The following is a 13,660-nucleotide window of genomic DNA, read 5'->3' on the forward strand; positions in this document are numbered from 1 at the left end:
AGGCTTATCATTGGGGTTGCACTGCACCATGTTTACATGTGTAACTTACATAGGGACACAATAGGAAACTTAAGTTTAGACTCTCTGAATTCAGGATGTATTAACACACCTTTTAGTGAAGGTGGTTTTTAAATCCTGTGTGTGGAAATGCCACTTTTAGAGAGTGGGCATTTTCTTACTTTGGTGAGGGTGTGAAGTGCAGAACTTCCCCTGACGAAGGGACTTAGTTCAGAAAGGCACTGGGCCTGAAAATTGAGACTGTTATACTGTTTTTTTGTTAAAGTTTTAAGTACATAAAAAAGATTGTATTTGCAATGTGGCACTTGATTGTATGCATATTCATGATTGTTAATGGATTACATCAAGAAGTACAATGACAAAAATTCATAGAAATTTACTTGGGCATCTAGCAAGATGATATTGATGAAAAGTGTTTAATGTTGAAATATATTATAGTGTACAGTGCACACTGCATTCAAGTTCAATTACTTGATAACTGCACTCAGTTTCTTACTTTACCTTTCTGTGTGCATCTGGCTGTTTGTGTATTCAGCGTCTGGTGTATGAGTGACAGGAGCTGAGATGTGCATTCACTCTGGACCAGAGGTCTTCAAACTTTTTGATGCTGAGACCCCCTTGTCAAAAACTTTTAGTCGTAAGGACCCCCTTCTCACAAAAATCTATAGAACCCGGTACTCCTCATCATTGACAACTATCAACAACTAAAAACGCCTCCAATTCCCACTGCAAATAACTTTTGCGGTGGGGAAATAATATTAAATAGTGTGTAGCAATCCAAAGGTCAGTAAGCGCGGGGGCACTCAAAGGTGTAGCTAAAATCAAATGGTCTCATTTATGAGGAATTGGCGGAGGGCAGCACCACAAGTCTTCTTGCTGCTCTGCCCTACACCAATGGGAAAGCGCAGGAATGCACTGTATCTATAAAATATGACGCATTCCTGTCTTTTCCCTTATGTTGGTACACAACTTGCTGCCTAGCATCAACATAGGCAGGATTGTGTTTTTTACAGGAAGGGTCACCTTCCTTCACAAAAACTATCCTGAGAGGCGATTTCCTCTTTCTATGTTAGCTGCAGAATGTAGCACACACAGAAAGAGGAAAAAACCAGGAGAAATTAAAACATATTTCTTTGTTATGCCTCTGCTGGGGAGGCATCTGTTTTTGGAGCTGCCTCAGGTTTACAAGATTATGTAAATATCGGGCAGCATCAAAATCCATGGTTGATGCATTGGAACCCCACGCAAAGCCCATGGAACCCCTCCTTGTGACAGAGTAAGACAGCGCAGTGACTTGCGTTGCTATGTCTTATATCTATGTGGCCATGGAAAGCCATGCAGGTGGCTTTGCACCGCCTCGTAGGTATGGTTGAGACACTTGCGCCGCCGGATACTCCAAAAACAGAAATGCTCTTGCGATGCAAGCCTTTCATAATTAAGCCCCAAAATATTCTGCACGTTTTTTAGGTCTTTCACCATCAGATTACTACATTTAACATAATGGGCAGCTTAAACGAAAAATAATTTTTTTGAAGTTGTTACTCAGTGGGAAATGCACTGTAGTGCATTATGAAACCTCTATTAGGTAATGCACTGCATAGGTCTGTGTGTAACCAGAGATCCACAGAATTAAATCATGATTTGTGCAGTCGAGAATAGTAACGTGCATTTTTAGTGCTACGATGTCACAGCATGTGACAGAAAGCACTGTGAATATGTAAGTCATTTTTTTATACTTGCAGTACACACAGTGTAAGATAGAGTGCAACAAAATGCACAAAACGTTTAACGATAAAATGGTGCTTCCGAAATGTAGATTTTAGTAATACCAGATCATATGTAATTCAAATTTCTTTTCTACATAACTGTCCCTCCAACACCTCCTTAGGGCTACTAAGGGCTGTGCAAATTCAGTTACAATTAAAAACAGGCACATCACAGCCCAGTTGTTAACTCTTTGCACTACAATTTAAAAAACCCAAATCTTTGTCATCCCAAAGCTTGAAGTGATTGCATCAATTAAAGTCAGAACCAGCTCCCAAGCACCCTTTACACTTGCAGATGAACTAATAGCGCACATTTGCATTTCATTCAGGCAAGCAGGCATCCTGGCATGAAGGCTTTTCCCACACTTGACACTCAATTGATGAAACTTCATCTGTAACTATCTAAATTAGCCATCCCAGGACGGCTGTCTTTTTGCAAAAGGAAAGCAAACATTTTCAGTTGCAGGCACAAGTGTTGCTGGGGAATGCGAAACCCTCTTCCAAGGACTCCACGACCCTCTTGGGGGTCGCACTCCACAGTTTGAAGATCTCTGCTCTAGACAGTCACAGGGGGGTTGAGCTGTGCCCTGCCCTGCCTTGCCTGGGTGACTCATCGCAGGCCTGAATAGACCTTTCCTGCATTTACAGTGGTGGGAGGCGTTGTCATTTCACCTGAATAGGCTGTGTCTCCTTTTGGACAAGATTGTCTCCGCCCACTGTGGTCAAGCTGCTCCAGTGAGGGCAGAACTGGTTTGGACTGGGTTCAGAGACCCTTGCCACAAAGAGAACAAATACATTTTGGGGTATAAGTATTAGGCCTAAAACCCCAGGACTTTAGATTACTTCAAGGAACAAGAGGACCCTACCAAGAAGAAGAGCTGCTAGGAGGAGTACTGCTTCTTTTTGGTGTGGGGTTGGCCTGCATTTGCTGCTTCTGTCTGTGGTGGAGGGAAAGGACTGACTGTTATGACCCTGCTGTGGTATCCTGCTTGGGAAGAATCTCGAAGGGCGTGTGAGTGCTTGCCTCCTGTTAGAAGTCACAGTGAGATAAAATACTTCAAAGACGGACTGGGCTGTTCTTCACCTTTGCCTTTCTTCCAATTAAAGAAAGCATGAAGAAGTGATGAATCTTTAGTCCCCAGCGGAGGAAGCGTTGAAGCAACTAACCAGCGTGTGATGAGCGCTTTATTTGGCTGAAATCCAATTGAGACCACTGTGTGCTGTGGAAAGCACGTGGGGAGAGCTTTGTTTTCTGGTATACTGGGAGGCTCATGGAAGCACTATGTAACGGGTGCTCTAGCGCAGGAAAAGTGCTTCCTATGTTGCCCTGCGCGTGGTTAACCCTTGGTGAGGGCCCTGATTTAAGGCCCATGAAGTGTGCGGCGACCACTCCCATTTTCTCCTACAAAATTCTATTTGCTGTGGCCAAGGGCAGGAGCCAACGCAGATGATGCTCCCATCGTTGCTGAGCAACCAACGCGGTGTCACGGGGTCCCGGGTGCTAGGCAACCCACACAAGAATTAGAAGGGGCCAGCGTGCTGCCAGCCAACAGTGCCAAAAGAAAACCGCTCCCTATGTGACTGGAAAGGAGCCCAGCCTAAGTCGCACCAGCCGCACCGGGCCAGCATGTCAACGCCCGGCCGACTCTTTACTTCAGGCCCCTTGCTGCGGCCCAATGGGGGATCGGCATGCCTCGGGGCTGAGGAAGGCAGTAGCGGTTTGGTGGCGGCTGCAAAGTTGCAGGCAGCTACCAGTACTTAACACACCGGCTGAGGGAGACCGAGGAGGATTCCTCACTTGGGTCTTCCATGTGAGGTTTATTACGCAAGCACCATAGCGCAAGTGCACTGGTGCACTATTCCCTATAGGCAGCTACTGGAGCACAAAACTTTGGGATCACAAGAGATTGCCTTAAGGGAGCAGGATGGAGGTCCTGATTCTGTTTATGATTTACGTATAACCAAAACCACAGCATTTTCCTGTCCTGATGAAATCATATACATTAGAAATATATAATATGTCCAGTGATGGTGTATGATGCTTTTTATAATGTTTTCATGACATGTGCAGCCTTACCAGTATTTACTGTAGTGGACTGTTATGAGTCTGACAATTGCCTAGTTGGCAAGGTGACATAGGGTGTATGTGTATTGTGATGACCAGCGCCTACTGGCACAGAAAGTCATGTAGTCGTGGTCTGATGTGTTTCTACATGCCATCTTTATGACAAGCGCCTAGTGGCGGAGCAATTGAAGTTATGTGGTCCAAAGTGCTTTCATGCTACAAATTGATGTATGATCTAATTTGTTTTTTTGTACAATCCAAAGAATATCTTTGATATAACCTTGTGTGGAGTTTCTTTTTGGGGTGTACCTAGTGTGTCTCTGGTGTTTGTGTGTGTGTTGCGGAAACACTTTACCCATTGCCTCTTGGATAGTCCTTGCTGCTCTGCCAAGCTACCAAGGGGGTGAGCAGGGGTTATCTTGGGTGTGTGACTCTCTCACCCTGACTAGAGGGGTGGGTTCCACCTGGCTTAGATGCATACCCTAGCCAACCAGAAATGCCATTTCTAATAGGGGCTATGACAAAGAGAGGCATTTTCATACACCAATTTTATGCTACAGTGAATCTTTACTAAGTTAACAAGAAAAGTGACTGTAAAAATATATATACTCTTGCTGCCTGAAGCCCCTGCAGGCAAATTAGCATTAGTTTGTCAGGTTTCAAAGGTCACATTGACAGAGTCCGCTGGTAATCAGCCCTACTCCCCAGAATGTAGCCAGGCACAGTCAGTGTCCAGGCAAAATGGTCAGGTAACATGAAATCGGAGTAAAACAACAAAGGTGAGGAACACAAATACGGTGAACGAACTGAAGCAGTAGCAAAGCAGCCAAAACAACACGGAAAGTTGCCAGGAACCTTCTAAAGGAAAGTGGATTGCTTATAAAGCCTAGCTGCTATTTATGACCTAGAAGAACTTCTCTAGACCTTCAATTGATAGTGATCATGACTCTTGAACAGCCACAGAACAGTCTTCCACAACTTCACAGGATTTCTATGGAAAATTCTATTGCGTCATTTTCTTGAAAAAAAAACACAGAACATCCTTATCCTTGATGGTGCCCCTCTCCCTGTTATAGACCTCCTCACTTGGTGCTGGTTTGGTAAAAAATGTTTGGCGGAAAAAAGCTACTAATCTAGGAGCACAGACAATTGCAGAATGATCCTAAGAGCATTTTTCTGGTCCATAACCCTGAGTGTCTAGGAGTCACCAAGCTTTCCAGTTAGTGATTGAGCAAAAGCAGCATGTCAACCCTAGATCCTGAGGATGGGATTCTTAGAAGTGACAAACAAGAACTGCTCCAGAAAATCTGAGAAGTTGGGAAATAGTAACATTTTGAACTTATAAGAACTCTAGTGAGTCAGCAAGACCAAATGGCAAAGGTGATGTCTTCAAGAGATACAGTTTCCGACTTGTCCCATAAGAGGATTTTGAGCGCCATAAAAAGATTAAGTCAAAAGTTAGAAATCTTGACCTGACAAAGGTGCAAAAAGTACCCAACCACAGAGAAGAATTTGGTGGCCTCAAAATTTTAATTTCCCCACAAAACCAATGGATTTACTGCTTATGTTTGCTTTTGTCCTGTGGCTATCTGGCTTAGAGAGGACTTTCTTGGATACAACCTTCAAGCTTTCTCCACTGAAGGATTTTGACTACCATAGAAAAAGACTAAGGGCTTGATTTAGATCTTTTCGGATCTGGGCCCTTTGTAACTCTTCTGATGGTTTCTCCGCCCACCTAGTAGGTGGTATGCCCACTCAATTTAGATGTTGGATGGTCTATGAACGATAGTCCATCCGAGTGACGTCGTCTCCTTTAGAACTTTCTTGCGACTGTGTCATAGGCAAAAGCGGCTGTTGGAGGGAGCCCAGCCAATATTTCCATCAAGCCAATCATGAAGTGCCTTTCCGTTGAGGAAACTGTGGTGGGTAAACCTCCAAACCTGAGTTAGTGTAAACAAGAGGATATGAGGTAGAAACTTACATTTTTAACTATTTTCCACTTCCGTTTCTTTCATGAACACGATTGCCCAAGTCCTTCCTTTGCTGCTGCTACTTGACGTCGAAGCAAATCATCTCTCTCACTGAAATCGAAGATGAGCTACTTTGTTTTAACTTGTTTTCAGATGTAATTGTTTGTTTACATTTGCTCTGAACTCATGCATTTTTAAATTGCTCTTACATGCTATTTTTTTCCAGGCATAATATTGAGTCGATAAGATGTCTGAGTGCGCCTCTGGGGTGTTTTTCTGATCACTGATTCATGGCAGGAGTGAATGGGCATGAACAGGAGACAGACACCCAGCACAGTAAGGATGTGGTGATTTATGTCTCAAGTTGAACGAGTTTCCTCATGGAGATTTCATTACAACAGGTTCATTCTGAGAGTAAATAAGCATTAAAGGGAGATGGAAGCTACAACAAAAAGGTTATGCCATACAGAGCATATCTACAAGGTAGACTTAAATCCTCTGGAAATGCTCAGATCGAAATGTGTAAAGGATTTTATGAGCATGCACTGATGGATAGTATTTCTAATTTGAGTATGAAGTAACAGCTTTCGTTTGCAGGTTGTGTAGTCTGCTCCCATTTTGCCTTCGTCAGAGCTGTTTTTATTGCAATTATTCTACTGCACATGCTCTATTGTTGTATGTACTTCTGTAGTTGAAATAGCAACCTAAAGGGAAATACAGCTAAAGTTAAATATTGTTTTCAGTGAACGTGTTGTGATTACTGTCTCCATTTGTATGATTCTGTTTATTGAGTGCTTTATTTGCCATTGACCATTGCCTGGGGTGAATGAGCATGAAACGAAGACAGACAGTGAGCAAAAAATAATTCATTAATGACAATTGCCAGAAAACAGATTAGAACTCACTGGAAATGCTCAGAGGCTGTTGATATCCAGGCCCTCATTTACAAGAGGTCTGCGCCACTGGAGAGTGTCTTTTTTGCATGATCAAGTAGCGAAGGCCTCTCAATCATATCTATGAGTGGATGCAAAGCCACATTGCATAGCTTTGCATGGCCTCATAGATATTAAGTAAGGTAACACATCACAAAGTGCTACCATTCCTTACTCTACGTCAAGTTCCATGGGCTTTGCAGTGGGTGTTCCCACTCAGCACCCATAGATTTTGTCACTGCCCCAGATTTACAACATTACGCAAACCTTGGGCAGCACCAGAAACTTGCGCCTCCCGAGAACAGGCATAACACGGAGAAATAATTGCATTTCTCCTTGTTTTTTTCCTTTTTCCACATGTGCTGCATTCCGCTGCACACACAAAACTAGAAAAACACCTCTTGTGATTGTTTTGTGCAGGAAGATGCCCCTTCCTGCAAAAAAAACACCATGCAGACAACACAGACACCCTTGTACCCTGGTGCTAGTGTGCCTGCATTGGTGCTCGGCTGCAAATTGCGCACCGGCTCAGGCTGAAAGGACAGGAATACTCTGTATCTTTTGAATACAATGCATTCCTGCTCTTTGAAATTGGGCATAGGGCAGCACAGCAAAAGGACTTGTGGCGCTGCCCCACACCAATTTTTTGTAAATGAGGGCCCCAGTGTTAATAGTCTTCACTAAGCATGCCCTGGTGATTAGTGTTTCACCGCTGAATATTTATATAAAGAGTTGCATTTTTCAGTCATAGGCTGATGATCAATACCACTACTTTAAGCATATGGTAATGAGCTGCGTCTATTGCATATGCTGTTGTGGTGTAATTATTCATGTCTATAGAATATTAGAGTAAAACCTCAGTAGAATCTCAGCATCAGTGAATATGCAGCGCTTAGTTAATGCTGTTGAAAAGGCGCCCAATGAGTACTTGTACTGTCACTGTCAATGCCACATGTGAATGTGCATGAAAAGGACAAGAACGTTGAAAAAAAATAAGATGGCTCGTGAAAGACCAAGCCAACAAAAGAGATTGAAATTATCTGCAAATACTCAAGGACCGCTTGTATCAGTTGCCTAAGGTCACTCTTCACTGGGCACGTCATTGTGATACCTGTTTTCCCCCGAGCAGGCAGTAATGTATTTCGTTTGCTATGCATACTTTATTTGGGAGGTCAGTTGCTATTTCGGTCCGAGCAGAGGAGCTTGGGTCGCATATTTTATATGTAGGCCCTCTCCCTGGAGCATGCGGTAATAATCTCTAAAATGGCCGAGGTTCTATTTCTGTGTTTAGCATGGCGCAGCAGAGGCGAGTAATGATGGAATTGTAGCGCATGGGGCATGCAGTGATTGCTGCCTCCCGTTATATTGGCCCACTTATTGAGCGTGTTCTTTCTACTGTTCCCTGTCAAGAGTGATTGAGCGAAAAAGGAGACAGATATTTTCCACAAAAGGATGACTCTTAAAATGAATAGGTGAGTGAGCAGTTGTAGCAGGAATGGAGAATGTCCTATTGCCACCGACATGAATGTAGTCGTCCGTGCTTTCCTCCATGGTTTTACCCAATCATAAAGGTGATGGTTGGTGCCTGAGAATGGTATATTTTTCCGTACATTGGGTGTTGCACCTCTTTACCTTCAAATATTCTCTTCACATCGCCTGTGACCTATGTAATAACATACCACAAGAATTTGGCAACATTTCTTTTAGAGTTTTATATAGTGCGAACTAGACCCGAAGATATCGGGTATCAGAGTGCTTTACATAGCACCAGTTTCGTTACAGATGGACACACGGGGAGATTAAGTGATTGGCCCAGAATCACAGGATGTTCAGCGTCCTTGTCGAGACTCAAACCCGGGGGCATATTATCAAGGGGGTTTATCTCCGCTTTTTTGGCATTAAAAGTGAAGAAAGCGGAGATAAAATTATCTCCCTATTACCTAGCTGTCGCTCACACCAGTTACCGACAGCTAGTAGGAGATAGCGACCATCTTGGGCCCCACTTTGCATGTCAGTGATATTTATCACTAATGACATGCAAGGTGGGCGTGCCAAGATGTTAGCGACTGGAAACAGTCGCTAACATCGCTATCTCCTATTATCAACGTTTGGAGATATTCGCGCTAAGCGCGAATATCTCCAAAAGCTAACACCTGCCCTGAGCAGTTCTTAGCCATGTTATCCAATGGTAGGTGGATAACATGACTAAGAGCATTAGCTCGGTAATGCATGAATATCGCTGACTTTTCAGCGATATTCATGCATTGCGGCTGATTTTTATTGCATTTGCGATAAATCTTGGTAATACCAAGGTTTATCTGCGATAAAAATCACCGCAGCTCAGCTGTAAATTTTTGTCTCTAACCAAGCAATAGCGATAATTAACGCTATTGCTTGGTAATATGCCCCCCGGTTCCCTAGCTTCCACGTGTTCCTAAAAGCAGGCAACTTCAAGGTTGGATTCAAAGAATTGTGCACAATGAAGTTCGTTTGAGAAACAGGTGGATTTTCCAATTCAGCCAGTCCTTCTCTCGTGGTCTTTCCATCCTTCACAAATTATGCTGAACTCTGTGGTAGTGAGATAAATCTCGGATATATGTAGTCATCTTACTCCAAAATTGGCACAGCAATGCGAGTAGCTCTCCCGCCTTCTCTAACGTTTAACATAAGGTGCATTCTCCCACTGGTGTCTGCAATTGTATAGACTGTATGGTATAATTTAGAGTTCTGTGACTCAGACAGATCTTTCTAAATACATTTATGATATATGTCATAAATGTATGTGATCTGGGCTTACCACTCATTCTCGTGCAACCTCCAGAACCGCCTCAAACCTTTTGTGAGAATCACGCGTTTAAAGCGCAGAACATTAAAAAAACTTGAAATGAACCTAAAATGTTGTGTCCATTAGAAGTGAAAACGAATTCGATGATTCTCCTGAGCTGTGGCATAGAAAGGACCAAGAAGCAGCCCTTCAGCCACAACGTGATGCCTAAATGTGTTTCTGTGTGGTTTGCACCATTCTTTTATGGCAATGAATTGGCTTCCATGATACTGGATAATAGCTAAATTAAGGCCCTCACACGGCTAGTAGTACTACAAAGCCATGTTGCCACCAAATGTGCTAAATACGATATCTGTTGCAGTAAAATTTACCTACTATTGTAGTATGGCCTAGGGCCTGCTTTGCACGCATGTTATGTTAGCATGGCTTATTAGAAGTTTAAACACCATTTTACCTTTTGCCGCTTTTACACACAACACTGCATAGCTGTTTTTGTAAGTTATCCTCCGTGAAGGTCTACACATGAGAATGGGTTTTGTTTTCAACATCTCTAGACTTACATCGTGCCCCTAGTATGCACAGTGAGTGCTGAAGCCATCAAGGTTATCAAAACATGGTAGCTGTTTTTCAACATGATCGAGCAACGCTTTCTAGACACAACTAAGACTCTGGCACCCTTATTATTGCACACTTGTCATGATTTAACACACTTGGAAGATTTTCTGTTTCCAGGGATGCAGAGAGCTTTAGCTGATCCGGATGTGATTTACTCTTACTGAGCGGAAGGGTAATGGGGTCCCCCAAACAAGCCTAAGAGACCTTCTTTAGTTTATAATACATAGTTCCTATATAGAGAGGATGTTAAAACTAGGCGCTAAAAGACCTGTTTTCACCATCATTGTAATATGATTTCTCCTTTGGTATTTTATGGAATTGTAACAATGCTGACCTTATTATTTTTAATCATATGTCTGCTTATGTTGGCTCAGATACTGCATTTGAGATCACGTTGTTAAAATCAATATTTTAACCTTACCATGTCTCTTCTTTACTCCTGTTGTGGACTGGTGTGAGAGTATAACCAAAGAGTGGTCTCACTACCCACCATTCCTGAGTTTGTACTAAGTCGCATGTTCTAGGTTGTCTAATCGTTGGTTACTTTGCTATAGGACGAAGAGCTAATGTGACATTGATGCTAGGTGGTTGGGGTTTTCTAAGTACTGAGGTGAGTTTCTGGTACACCACAATTCACTGATTTCCTAGGTCTCTGTGCACAGTTCTGTGTATGAGCAGGATCCTTGCAACACTATGGGTACAACACTTTCTGAATAATGCACAAATTGTCTGAGAAAAAAATAGTAGGATTCTTTCTTTTTTAATTTTCAAATGTAAGATACAAAAAAGGAAAAAAACATCAACAGAGATACAATGCAAATACACAAAACAGCATCCCATATTTATATTTTTAATAATACACAGATATTTTTGCCCCATTTCTCGAATACATCAACAAATAGCCGACAAATGTCATTTTTGTGCACTAAATAAATGAAAGTATATGAACATTGTTAGCAGGTGGGTTGTTGGTTGATAGGGGTATGAGCCCTGGTCAAGCAACAACCGCAATCCTAGTCAGGGTAAGAGGCAGGAAATCCTAAATTAGCCTGTGCTCACCCTCTGGTAGTTCGGCACACAGCAGTCAGGCTAAACTTGGAGGTAATTTGTAAAGTATTTGTGCAACACCTCAAACAATGAAAAGACCACACAAAAAGATCCCACACCAGGTCTAGAAAAATAGAGTAGATTTTAATAAATAATACAAGACTAAAATGACAAAAATACAATTAGTAGAAATTGAGTTATTCAATTGTAAAGTTTATTGTGAAAAATAGCGCCACAAAGTATTATTGGGAGACCAGGACAAAGTCACAAGTTCAGGCTGATGGAGTATGGACCAGTTACAGGGTTCCAGTTAGGTCCACTGAACAAAAATCCGGGTTGCTGTCGACGGGGTTTACAATGCGAAGTCTGGTGTTGAGGATGCATGGCGCAGCTCAGGTGATGCGTTGATTCCGATGAACGGTGAAAATGCAATGTTGAGTTTCAGCATCATTATTGAGGCTGCCGCCGATGAGAGACGTGAGGAGCTTGCACTGGTAAAAGTGTTGCACAGTACTGGTTCCGAAGGCGATGTGTCAGTCCCAAGATGTGGGAGGCGGCGACGATGTTAGTGTTTTGTGACCGGTCCAATCCACGCAAAAGGGCCATGCGTTGCCTATGCTCGGGGATGCACCCCTCAGCCAAGAAGATGTGTTGGTTCTGCTCATGGATGCATCGCTCAGCAGAGTAGACACCTCGGTTCCACTGGCAAGCACGTTAGGTCCACTTCCAAGGGTCGAGGACTGGGGTGGCACCACTTGGAAAGAAAGACTCACAGATGGCAGAGTCCAGGGACAAGGTTTGGAAGCCTGTTTTCTCCCTGAGGCTTCATATCAGGGGGCCAGCCAACTAGCTCTTGGAGTCACTCTGGTTTCTGGGGTCAAGTGATGCAGGCCCAGTACTTCTTACCCAGGCAGTGGGGTAGCAGGCCAGCAGGTAGGCACAGTAAAGCAGCATTCCAGCTAAGAAGCAGTCGAGCAGAGTAGCACATCAGTGCATCTTCCTGGCAGAGTATTCACAGGTCCAGAAGGGTACTGTCAAATGCATGCCTTTGAAGTGCACAGAGGGCCTTCCTACCTTCCCTGACTCCAGACTCACTACAGAGGGCTATGCAGCTTTTTGTGTGTAGACAGGAACACAGCCTATTCAGGTGTAGGTGAGGCTGTGCCCAGCTGCTTCCTCCCAGAAGGCCCACTGAGACACACCTAGGCTCCCATTGTGTGTGGCTGTCTAGGAGGAATACACAAAGCCCAACTGTTAACTACACTCAGCCATGTAATCAGCGACAGGCTACAGACACCAAATAGCTAAAGATAGAAAATTCCCACTAAAAGTGGCATCTTCAGTATTGCTATTTTAAATCCGACTTCACCATCAGTTTGGATTTTAAATTGTGATTCCAGAGACAACAGACCTAAAGGGTTTATCTCTTCCCAATTTTTTCTTTCACTCCCAGGACATGTAAAACTTAAAAGTACACATCCTGCCTTTTAAATGCATAGCACGCTGCCTTCTGAGTTGTCCCGGGCTTACCTTAAGGCTGACTTATATGTTTAAAAAGGGAAGGGTTGGGCCTGGCAAAAGCTTTATGATGCCAGGTCGACATGGCAGTGTACACTGCACACACACACTCTGCAATGGCAGGGCTGATACATGGTTAAATGAGCTACTTAGGTGGGTGGCACAATCACTGCTGCAGGCCTACTAGTAGCATTTAATTTACAGGCCCTGGGCACATGTAGTACACATTACTAGGGATTTATAAGTAAATTACATTTGCCAGCTGGGGATAAGCCAACATTACCATGTTTAGAGGAAAGAGCACAAGCACGTTAGTGCTGGTTAGCAGTGGTAATGTGCACAGAGTCCTTATATCAGCAAAGCAAGGTTAGGAAAGTGGAGGAGGAAGGCACAAAGTTGGAGGGAAGACCACCCAAAGACTGGCAGGTCCAGCAAATATCATGAATTGCAAAAACATCAGCCTAATACCCTCTCCTTCTTTATTTAAATTCTTACCAGAGCCATCCATTGTTCCAAATCTCCTTTATTTAAATTCTTACCAGAGCCATCCATTGTTCCAAATTAAAAAAAAAAAAATTCTCACTCCATGCATCGTCGGTATCCTCTCTGGGATAAAATGCGAAGGTGTAGTTTTTGAGTTGTTAGAGTTTTTCCAGTCAAAACTGCTTTGAAAACAGTTTTTTGCAAGTAAATTCCTAAACCTGGAATACTGGAATATGGCATGACTATCCTAGGACACCAATCTCTGGAAATTAATCTAACCTAGATTTAAAGCAAGAGGTCATGCCATTTTTTGGTGAAAAAAGCCGTAGGGTTAGTTCAAGCCAGTTACCGTTTATGCATCTTGGACACCGGTTTGAGGTTTGATTATTAAATTGGTGATGATGCACTGGTTTCTGCACTGGTTTCTAATATAGCGACTACAGGGATACGAATTGCATTGT

The sequence above is a fragment of the Lissotriton vulgaris genome, chromosome 7 (assembly GCF_964263255.1).
Source record: "Lissotriton vulgaris chromosome 7, aLisVul1.2, whole genome shotgun sequence".
Lineage (NCBI taxonomy): Eukaryota > Metazoa > Chordata > Amphibia > Caudata > Salamandridae > Lissotriton > Lissotriton vulgaris.